Here is a 9,496-nt window from a genome sequence, read left to right as displayed (position 1 = left end):
GGCTGACACCACTGATTAGAGTGTAGTGACCAGCCATCTGAGAGCATCTTGGCTCACCCAGTGCAGTGGATTCTTAAACAGAACAAAGTTGGGGCTCAACACAAGTCCTCCAGAGTTAGAGCATGCAGTCCAGGAGCTGGGAGCTGAGTCCTGGCCCTCTCAAATCTTCCAGAAATGAAGCCAGTTGACTGAATCCACCCTATATCATAATGAAACCCTCAAGGTCATCAAACAGGATAAAAGGAAAAAAACCCATCCAAAGGTCAGCAACTTCAAAGGTTGAAGGAACATAACCCTGCAAAGATAAAAAAAGAACCAGTGCAAGAACTCTGACAACTCAAAAAACCAGAGTGCCTTCTTTCCTGCAAACAGCTGCACCTCTTCTCCAGCAAGGGGTCTGAACCAGGCTGAGATGGCTGAAATGACAGAAATAGAATTCAGAATATGGATAGGAATGAAGATTATCAAGATGCAGGAGTATGTCGAAAGTCAATCTGAGGAAGCTAAGAATCATGATAACAATGCAGGAGCCAACAGACAAAATAGCCTGTACAGAAAAGAATGTAACCAACTTGATAGAGCTAAAAAACACACTACAAGAATTTGGTTAATAGCAGAATAGACCAAGTGGAAGAAAGTATCTCAGGGTTTGAAGACTGGCTTTCTGAAAGAAGACAGGCAGACAAGAATGAAGAAAATACAAAGGAAGGAATAAAACTTCTGAGGAATATGGGATTATGTAAAGAGACCAGATCTGTGACTCATTGGTGTCCCTGAAAGAGATGGAGAGAGTATAAGCAACTTGGGAAATATATTCCAGGATATCATTTATGAGAACTTCCCTGACCTAGCTAGAGAGACTGACATTCAAATTCAGAAAATGCAGAGAACCCTAGTAGGATACTTCACAAGAAGATCATCCCCAAGATACAAACTCATTATATTCTCCAAGCTCAAAATGAAAAATAAAAATGCTAAAGGCAGCTAGAGAGAAAGCTCAGGTCACTTACAAAAGGAACCCCATCAGGCTAGCAGTGGACCTTTCAGTAGAACCTCTACAAGCCAGGAGAGATTGGCGGCCTATCTTCAACATTCTTAATAAAAAGAAATTCCAACCGAGAATTTCATATCCGGCTAAATTAAGCTCCATAAGTGAAGGAAAAATAAGATCCTTTTCAGACAAGCAAATGCTGGGAGAATTTGTTATGACAAGACTTGCCTTTTAAAAGCTCCTGAAGAAAGCACTAAATGTTAAAGGGAAAGACCATACCAGCCACTATAAAAACATACTGTAGTATGCAGACCAGTGATAGTATAAAGCAACCACACAAAGAAGACCGCATAATAACCAGCTAACATGATGATGACAAGATCAAATCCACACATATCAATACTAACCTTGAATGTAAATGGGCTAAATGCCCCAATTAAAAGGCACACCATGGCAATCTGGATAAATAATTAAGACTCATTGGTATGCTTTCTTCAAGAGACTCACGTCACATGCAGTGACACTCATAGGATCAAAATAAAGGGATGGGGAAAATGTAGCCAGCAAATGGAAAACAAACAAACAACAAAAAAAAGCAGGGGCTGCAATCATAACTTCAGACAAAACAAACTTTACAAACCAACAAAGATCAAAAAAACACAAAGAAGGGCATTACATAACGGTGAAGTGTTCCACTGAAAAAGAAAACTTAACTATTCTAAATATTAATATATATGCATCTAAAACAGGAGCACCTAGATTCATAAAGCAAGTTCTTAGAGACCTTCAAAGAGACTTAGACTCCCACACAATAGTAGGGGGAGATTTTAACATCTCACTGACAGTATTAGATAGATCACTGGGGCAGAAAATTAACAATGATATTCAGGACTTGAACTCAGCACTGGATCAAATGGACTTGATAGACATCTACAGAACTCTCTTCCCTAAAATAACAGAATATATATTCTCATCACCACATGGCACATACTCAAAATTCAGTCACAGAATCATACACGAAACAGTCATCAGCAAATGCAAAAGAACTGAAATCATAACAACCAACCTCTCAGCCCATAGTGCGATCAAATTAGAAATCAAGACTAAGAAAGTCACTCAAAATCATGATTACACGGAAATTGAATAGCCTGCTCTTAAATGACTTTTGGGTAAATAATGAACTGAAGGCCAAAATTAAGAAGTTCTTTGAAACTAATGAGAAAAAGGATACAACATACCAGAGTCTCTGGGACACAACCATGGCGGCATTAAGATGGAAATTTACAGCACTAAATACCCACATCAAAAAGTTAGAAACATCTCAATTTAGCAACCTAACATCACAACCAAAATAACAAAAGAACCAAGAGAAAACCAGCCCCAAAGCCAGCAGAAGACAATAAATAACCAAAATCAGAGCTAAACTGAAGGAGATTGAAACACGAAAGTATTTGGAATATCAATGAATCCAGGAATTGGTTTTTTGAAAAAATCGATAAAATAGAAAGACTCCAGCTAGACTAATAAGAGAGAAAATCCATATAAACACAATCAGAAAAAATGGAGGAGATATTACCACTGACTCCAAAGAAATACAAATAACCATCAGATAATATTATGAATACCTCTATGCACACACAAGAAAATGTAGAAGAAATGTATAAATTCCTGGGCACATACACCGTCCCGAGACTGAATCAGGAAAAAATTGAATCCCTGAACAGACCAATAATGAACGAGCTCTGAAATTGAATCAGTAACAAATAGCCTACCAAAAAAAAAAAAAAAAAAAAAAAAAAGCCCAAGACCAGACAGATTCACAACTGAATTCTACCAGATGTACAAAGAAGAGCTGGTACCATTCCTGCTGAAACTATTCCAAAAAATTGAGGAGGAGGCACTCTTTCTCCTTCATAACTCATTCTGTGAGGCCAGCATCATCCTGATACCAAAACCTAGAGGCAGAGACATAACAAAAAAAGGGAAACTTCAGGTAAATATCCTTGGTGAATATCGATGCAAAAATTCTCAACAAAACTCAGCAAACTGAATCCAGCAGCAGATCAAAAAGCTTATCCATCACGGTTAAGTAGGCTTTATCCCTGGGATGCAAGGTTGGTTCAACATACACAAATCAATAAATGTGATTTGTCACATAAACAGAACTAAAGACAAAAATCACACGATTATCTCAATAGATGCAGAAAAGACTTTTGATAAAATTCAACATCCATTCACGTTAAAAATTCTCAGTCAACTAGGTATTGAAGGAACATACCTCAAAATAATAACAGCCATGTATGACAAACCCACAGTCAACATCATACTCAATGGGCAAAAGTTGGCACGGTCATGCATGCCCTCTCTCACCAATTCTATTCAACAAAATATTGGAAGCCTTGGCCAGAGAAATCAAGCAAGAGAAAGAAAGAAAGGACATAAAAATCGAACAAGAGGAAGTCAAACTATTCCTGTTGGCAGATCATCCTATATCTAGAAAACCCTGTAGTCTTGGCCCAAAAGCTCTTTAAGCTGATATGTTCAGTAGGCTCAGGATACAAAATCAATGTACAAAAATCACTAACATTTCTATACACCAACAACAGTGAAGCCAAGAGCCAAATCAGGAATGCACTCCCATTCACAATTGCCACAAAAGAATAAAATACCTGGGAATGTCGTTAACCAGGGAAGTGAAAAATCTCTACAATGAGAGCTACAAAACATAGGAAGAATCAATATTGTTAAAATGGTTATACTGCCCAAAGTAATTATAACTTTGATGCTATTCCTATTAAACTACCAATGACATTCTTCACAGAATTAGAAAAAAAATTATCTTAAAATTCACATGGAACAAAAAAAAGAACTTGAATAGACAAGGCAATCCTAAACAGAAACAACAAAGCTGGAGGTATTATGCTACCCTACTTCAAACTATACTACAGGACTCCAGTACCTAAAACAGTATGGTACTGGTACCTAAACAGACACCAGTGGAACAGAGTAGAGAGCCCAGAAATAAGGCCACATACCTACAACTATCTGATCTTTGACAAAGCTGACAAAAACAAGCAGTGGAGAAAACTCATATTCAATAAATAGTGCTGGGATAACTGGCTAGCCATATGCAGGAGATTGAAGCTGGACCCTTTCTTTACGCCATATACAAAAATTAACTCAAGATATATCAAAGACTTGGCCTGACACAGTGACTCATGCCTGTAATTCCAGCACTTTGGGAGGCCCAAGCAGGCAGATCACCTGAAGTCAGGAGTTCAAGACCAGCCTGGGAAACATGGTGAAACCCCAGTCTCTGCTAAAAATACAAAAATTGGCTAGGCATGGTGGTGCACATCCATAGTCTCAGCTATTCGGGAGGCTGAGGCAGGAGAAACAGTTGAACCTAGGAGGCAGAGGTGGCAGATTGAGCCACTACTCTCCAGCGTGGGTGACAGAGTGAGACCCTGTCACAAAAAAAAAAAAAAAAAAAAAAAAAGAAAGAAAGAAAGAAAGAAAGAAAGAAAGAAAAAGAAAGAAAAAAAGAAAAAGGGGTTTTTAAATGTAAAAACTCTGGAAGATGGCCAGGGATGGTGGCTCATGCCTGTAATCCCAGAAATTTGGGAGGCCGAGGCAGGTGGATCACCTGAGGTCAGGAGTTCAAGACCAGCCTGGCCAACATGGTGAAACCCCGTCTCTACTAAAAATACAAAAAATTAGCCGGGCATGGTGGTGAGTGCCTGTAATCCCAGCTACTCAGGAGGCTGGGGCAGGAGAATCACTTGAACCGAGGAGGCAGAAGTTGCAGTGAGCCCAGGTTGCGCCACCGCACTTTAGCCTGGGTGACGGAACAAAACTCTGTCTTTAAAAAAAAAAAAACAAAAAAAACCCTGGAAGACAGCCTAGGCAACACCACTCTGGACATAGGAACAAGCCAAGATTTTATGACAGAGACACCAAAAGCAATTGCAACAAAAGCAAAAATTGACAAATGAGATCTAATTAAACTAAGAATTTCTGCATGGTGAAAGAAACTATCAACAGAATAAGCAGACAACAACAGAACAGGAGAAAATTTTTGCAAACTATCCATCCAACAAAGGTCTAATATCTAGCATCTATAAAGAATGTACACAAATTTACAAGAAAAAAATAATCCCATTAAAATGTAAGCAAAGGACATGAACAGACACTTCTCAAAAGAAGACATATGTGATGGTTAATATTCAGTGTCAACTTCATTGGATGGAAGGATGCAAAGTATTTTTCCTGGGTGTGTCTGTGAGAATGTTGCCAAAGCAGATTAACATCTGAGACAGTGGACTGGGAGAGGCAGACCCACCCTCAATCTGGGTGGGCACCATCTAAATGGCTGCCAGTGTGGCAAGAATAAAACAGGCAGAAGAAGGTGGAAGGATTTGACTTGCTGAGTCTTCCAGCCTTCATGTTTCTCCCATACTAGATGCTTCCTACCCTCGAACATCAGACTCCAAGTTCTTCAGCTTTTGGACTCTTGAACTTACACCAGTGTTATGCCAGGGTCTCTTGGGCCTTTGGCCACTGCAGACTGAAGGTTGCGCTGTGAGTTTCCCTACTTTTGAGGTTTTGGGACTCGGACTGATTCTCCACTGCCTTCCTTGTTCCTCAGCTTGCAGACAGCCTATTGTGGGACTTCACCTTGTGATTGTGTGAGTCAATTCTCCTAAAACCTCCCTTTCATATATACATATAGCCTATTAGTTCTGTCCCTCTAGAGTACCCTAATACAACATACATGTGGCCAACAAGCATATAAGAAAAGGGTCAACAACAATGATCATTAGAGAAATGCAAATCAAAACCACAATGAGATGCCATCTCACACCAGTCAGAATGGCTATTATGAAAAATAACAGATGAACAAGAAATAACAGTTGCTGACGAGGTTGTGGAGAAAAATGAACACTTATGCACTGGGTTTAGAATCAAATCTAAGACATGGAGAGATCTTTATAAAAATGAACTTCAGGTAGAGAACAGGTTTCACCATGTTGGCCAGGCTGGTCTCGAACTCCTGACCTCAGGTGATCCGCCCACCTCGGCCTCCTAAAGGGCTGAGATTACAGGCATGAGCCACTGTGCCCAGCCTGCAGCAGCTCAATTTTACAATGTCCCTTTTCTCCTTCTGGAAACTATATGGAGCAACAAGAAGACTGAAGAGGAGGAGGAGGAGAAGGAGGAAGAAAAAGCCTATCATCAACATACACATCAAACTCAACTTCAGAGAAATTAGGAAGCTGGGAAGCTACGTAAACCCGAAAGCAGGTGACACCAGCAGAACCAACACAGGAAGCCAGGAAGTGCAGAACAACAGGGCATGGGGGGTGACCCGGCGGGGGGGATCTTCACTGTTGCTAGCCACACACACTCCCAGGAGGAGAGGACCCTCAGAGTGAGAAAGCAGAGCTGGAGAAGTGAAGAATGAAGGAGCAGGTGCTGCCCGGGGAAGTCCAGGGGTGCAGAATCTGAGAGCATCCCTTCCCAAGAGAGGCAGGAACACTTGGGAAGGCAGGGCTGAGTCCCTGGAGGCTGTATCCAGGAAAGGAGGCTGGCAGTAGAAACTCCCTGAAGCTGAGAAACTGCCTGGGTTCTGAGAGGCAGAGGGACAGTAGTATAGAGGTGAGGCTGATGCTTCTGTGCAGGAAGGGTAGGCTCTTGAGGAAGGGAGCCCCGAATGCTCTCCATTAGATTCCCAGGGAGCTCCACTCCCTCCACAGGGACCTCACGCTGACATCTGGGAAATGCCATTCATATTGGAACCTCCAACACACTGCCGTGAATGTGAGGGTTTTGTGACTGATGGGGTAGGTTTCTCTCTTCCAGCTCAATAGTATAATTTCCATTTATTCCTCCCCCAACCTCCCTGAACGTTCACCTCTTAGATAACCACAGTACAGTGATCAGAACCAGGAAATCCACATTCTCATATTTAACTATATTAAAATTATTTCACAAAATAGCAAATTTTATTAATTTAAATGCATTTAAGTAATGTTTAAATATATTTATTTAACTAATTTAAAATGAACATATTAGCTAAACTAAAGACCTTATTGCAGTTTCACCACTTTTTTCACTAATGTCCTTTTTCTGTTCCCAAATTCCACCCAGGATCACACTGCATTTAATTATTTCTCAGTCTCTCGCCGTTTTGTAGGACTGCAGTAACAGTTCCTCAATCTTTCCTTATCTTTCATAACCGTGACACTTTGAACTAGTACTGATCAGTATTTGTCAAATGTTCCTCGATTTGGGTTTGTCTGATATATTTCCATGATTGAAGTTATGCACTCTTGGCAATGACAGCACAAAAATGATGTGGAATCCTTCCCCGTGCATTCCATCAGAGTTATGGCATTGCTAGTTCTTCTTACCGATGATGTTGAACTTGTTCATTTGGTTCAGGTTTCTGCTGGGTTTCTCCTTTGTAAAGTCACTATCTTTCCCCCTCATAGGGGGAAAATATCTTAGGAGAAATACTTGGAGACTATGCAAAATTTGTATTTTCTCAAACTTTAAATTTTTTTTTTCAGGCTGGTGCAGTGGCTCTTGCCTGTAATCCTGGCATTTTGAGAGGCTGAGGTGGGTGGATCACCTGAGGTCAGGAGTTTGAGACCAGCCTAGCTAACATAGTGAAATCCCATCCCTACTAAAAATACAAAATTAGCCAGGCATGGTGATGCATGCCTGTAATCCCAGCTACTCGGGAGGCTGAGGCAGGAGAATTGCTTGAACCTGGGAGGCAGAGGCTGCAGTGAACAGAGATTGTGCCCTCGCATTCCATCGTGGGCAACAAGAGCGAAACTCTGTCACATACACACACAAAATAAATAAATAAAAATAATAAAAAAAGAAAGAACCCAGGTGCGGTGACTCACACCTGTAATCCCAGCACTTTGGGAGGCCAAGGTGAGCAGATCACCTAAGGTCGGGAGTTGGAGACCAGCCTGACCAACATGGAGAAATCCCATCTCTACTAAAATAAAATACAGTATTAGCCAGGTGTGGTGGCACATGCCTATAATCCCAGCTACTTGGGAGGCTGAGGAAGTAGAATCGCTTGAACCTGGGAGGTGGAGGTTGCCGTGAGCTGAGATCATGCCATTGTACTCCAGCCTGGCCAACAAGAGTGAAACTCCATCTTAAAAAAAAAAAAAAAACACGAAATTCTATTTTGACAGCCGGGTACGGTGGCTCACCTATAATCCCAGCACTTTGGGAAGCCAAGGCAGGTGGATCACCTGAGGTCAGGAGTTTGAGACCAGCCTGGCCAACATGGTGAAACCCCGTCTCTACTAAACATACAAGAATTAGCTGAGCATGGTGGCGGGTGCCTGTAAGTTCCAGCTAGTTGGGAGGCTGAGGCAGGAGAATTGCTTGAACCCAGAAGGCAGAGGTTACAGTGAGCCGAGATAGTGCCATTGCACTCCAGCCTGGGCAACAGATTGAGGCATCTTAAAAGATAAATAATAATAATTATTATATTTTGAATTGTAGTAAAATATGTATAAAATTTACTACCTTACCCACTTTTAAGTGTACAGTTGGAACAGGGGTCAAGGAGAGCCCTTGGGTTGGGTAATGTAGAGTATATTCACATTGCCATGCAACCAATCTCCAGAACTTTTTCATCTGACAAAACCAAAACTCTATATCCACTAAGCAACTTCCCGTTTTCTCCCTTCCCCATGTCTCTGGAAACCCCCTTTCCACTTTCTGTTTCTGTTAGTTTGCTTACTCAGTCTAGACGCTTCACATAAGTGAAAGAACACAGTATTTTTCTTTTTGTAACTGGCTTATTTCACTTAGCAAAATGTCCTCAGTGTTCATCCATGTTGTAGCATGTGTTAGAATTTCCTTCCATTTTAAGGCTGAAGAATATTTTACTACATGTGTATACCACATTTTATCTATGGACAATTAGGCTGCATCCATGTTTTGACGAGTGTGAATACCACTGCTATGAATATCAGTGTACAAATGTTTCTATGCGACCTTGCTTTCGATTATTTTGGCTATATATCCAAAAGTGATATTGCTGGATCATTTGGTAATTCTATTTTTAATTTTTTGAGAAACTGCCTGTTCTGTGGTGAGCACGTCTATATAAACCTACCTGCAAAGGCCAAGGAACATGAGATACCAAGGAAAGAGGCTGACAAATTCAGTTTCTCAGAAAGAAACAAATAATAGGCGTTTATGAATAGAAGCCAAGTCAGTGATGGGACCAAGGCAAGATGGTGGATCCATGTGCAATCCCCCCCACCTCCCCGACCCAGGGCTTATACAGCATAGGGAAAGGGTAATGTGTGCTTCAGGAGGGATGTGTACAGCCAGGCATGGTGGCTCACACCTGTAATCCCAGCACTTTGGGAGGCCGAGGTGGGTGGATCACCTGAAGTCAGGAGTTTGAGACCAGCCTGGCCAACATGGTAAAACCTCGTCTCTACTAAAAATACAAAAATT

This window comes from Chlorocebus sabaeus, chromosome 9, assembly GCF_047675955.1.
Source record: "Chlorocebus sabaeus isolate Y175 chromosome 9, mChlSab1.0.hap1, whole genome shotgun sequence".
Classification (NCBI taxonomy): Eukaryota; Metazoa; Chordata; class Mammalia; order Primates; family Cercopithecidae; genus Chlorocebus; species Chlorocebus sabaeus.
This window is presented reverse-complemented; position numbering follows the sequence as displayed.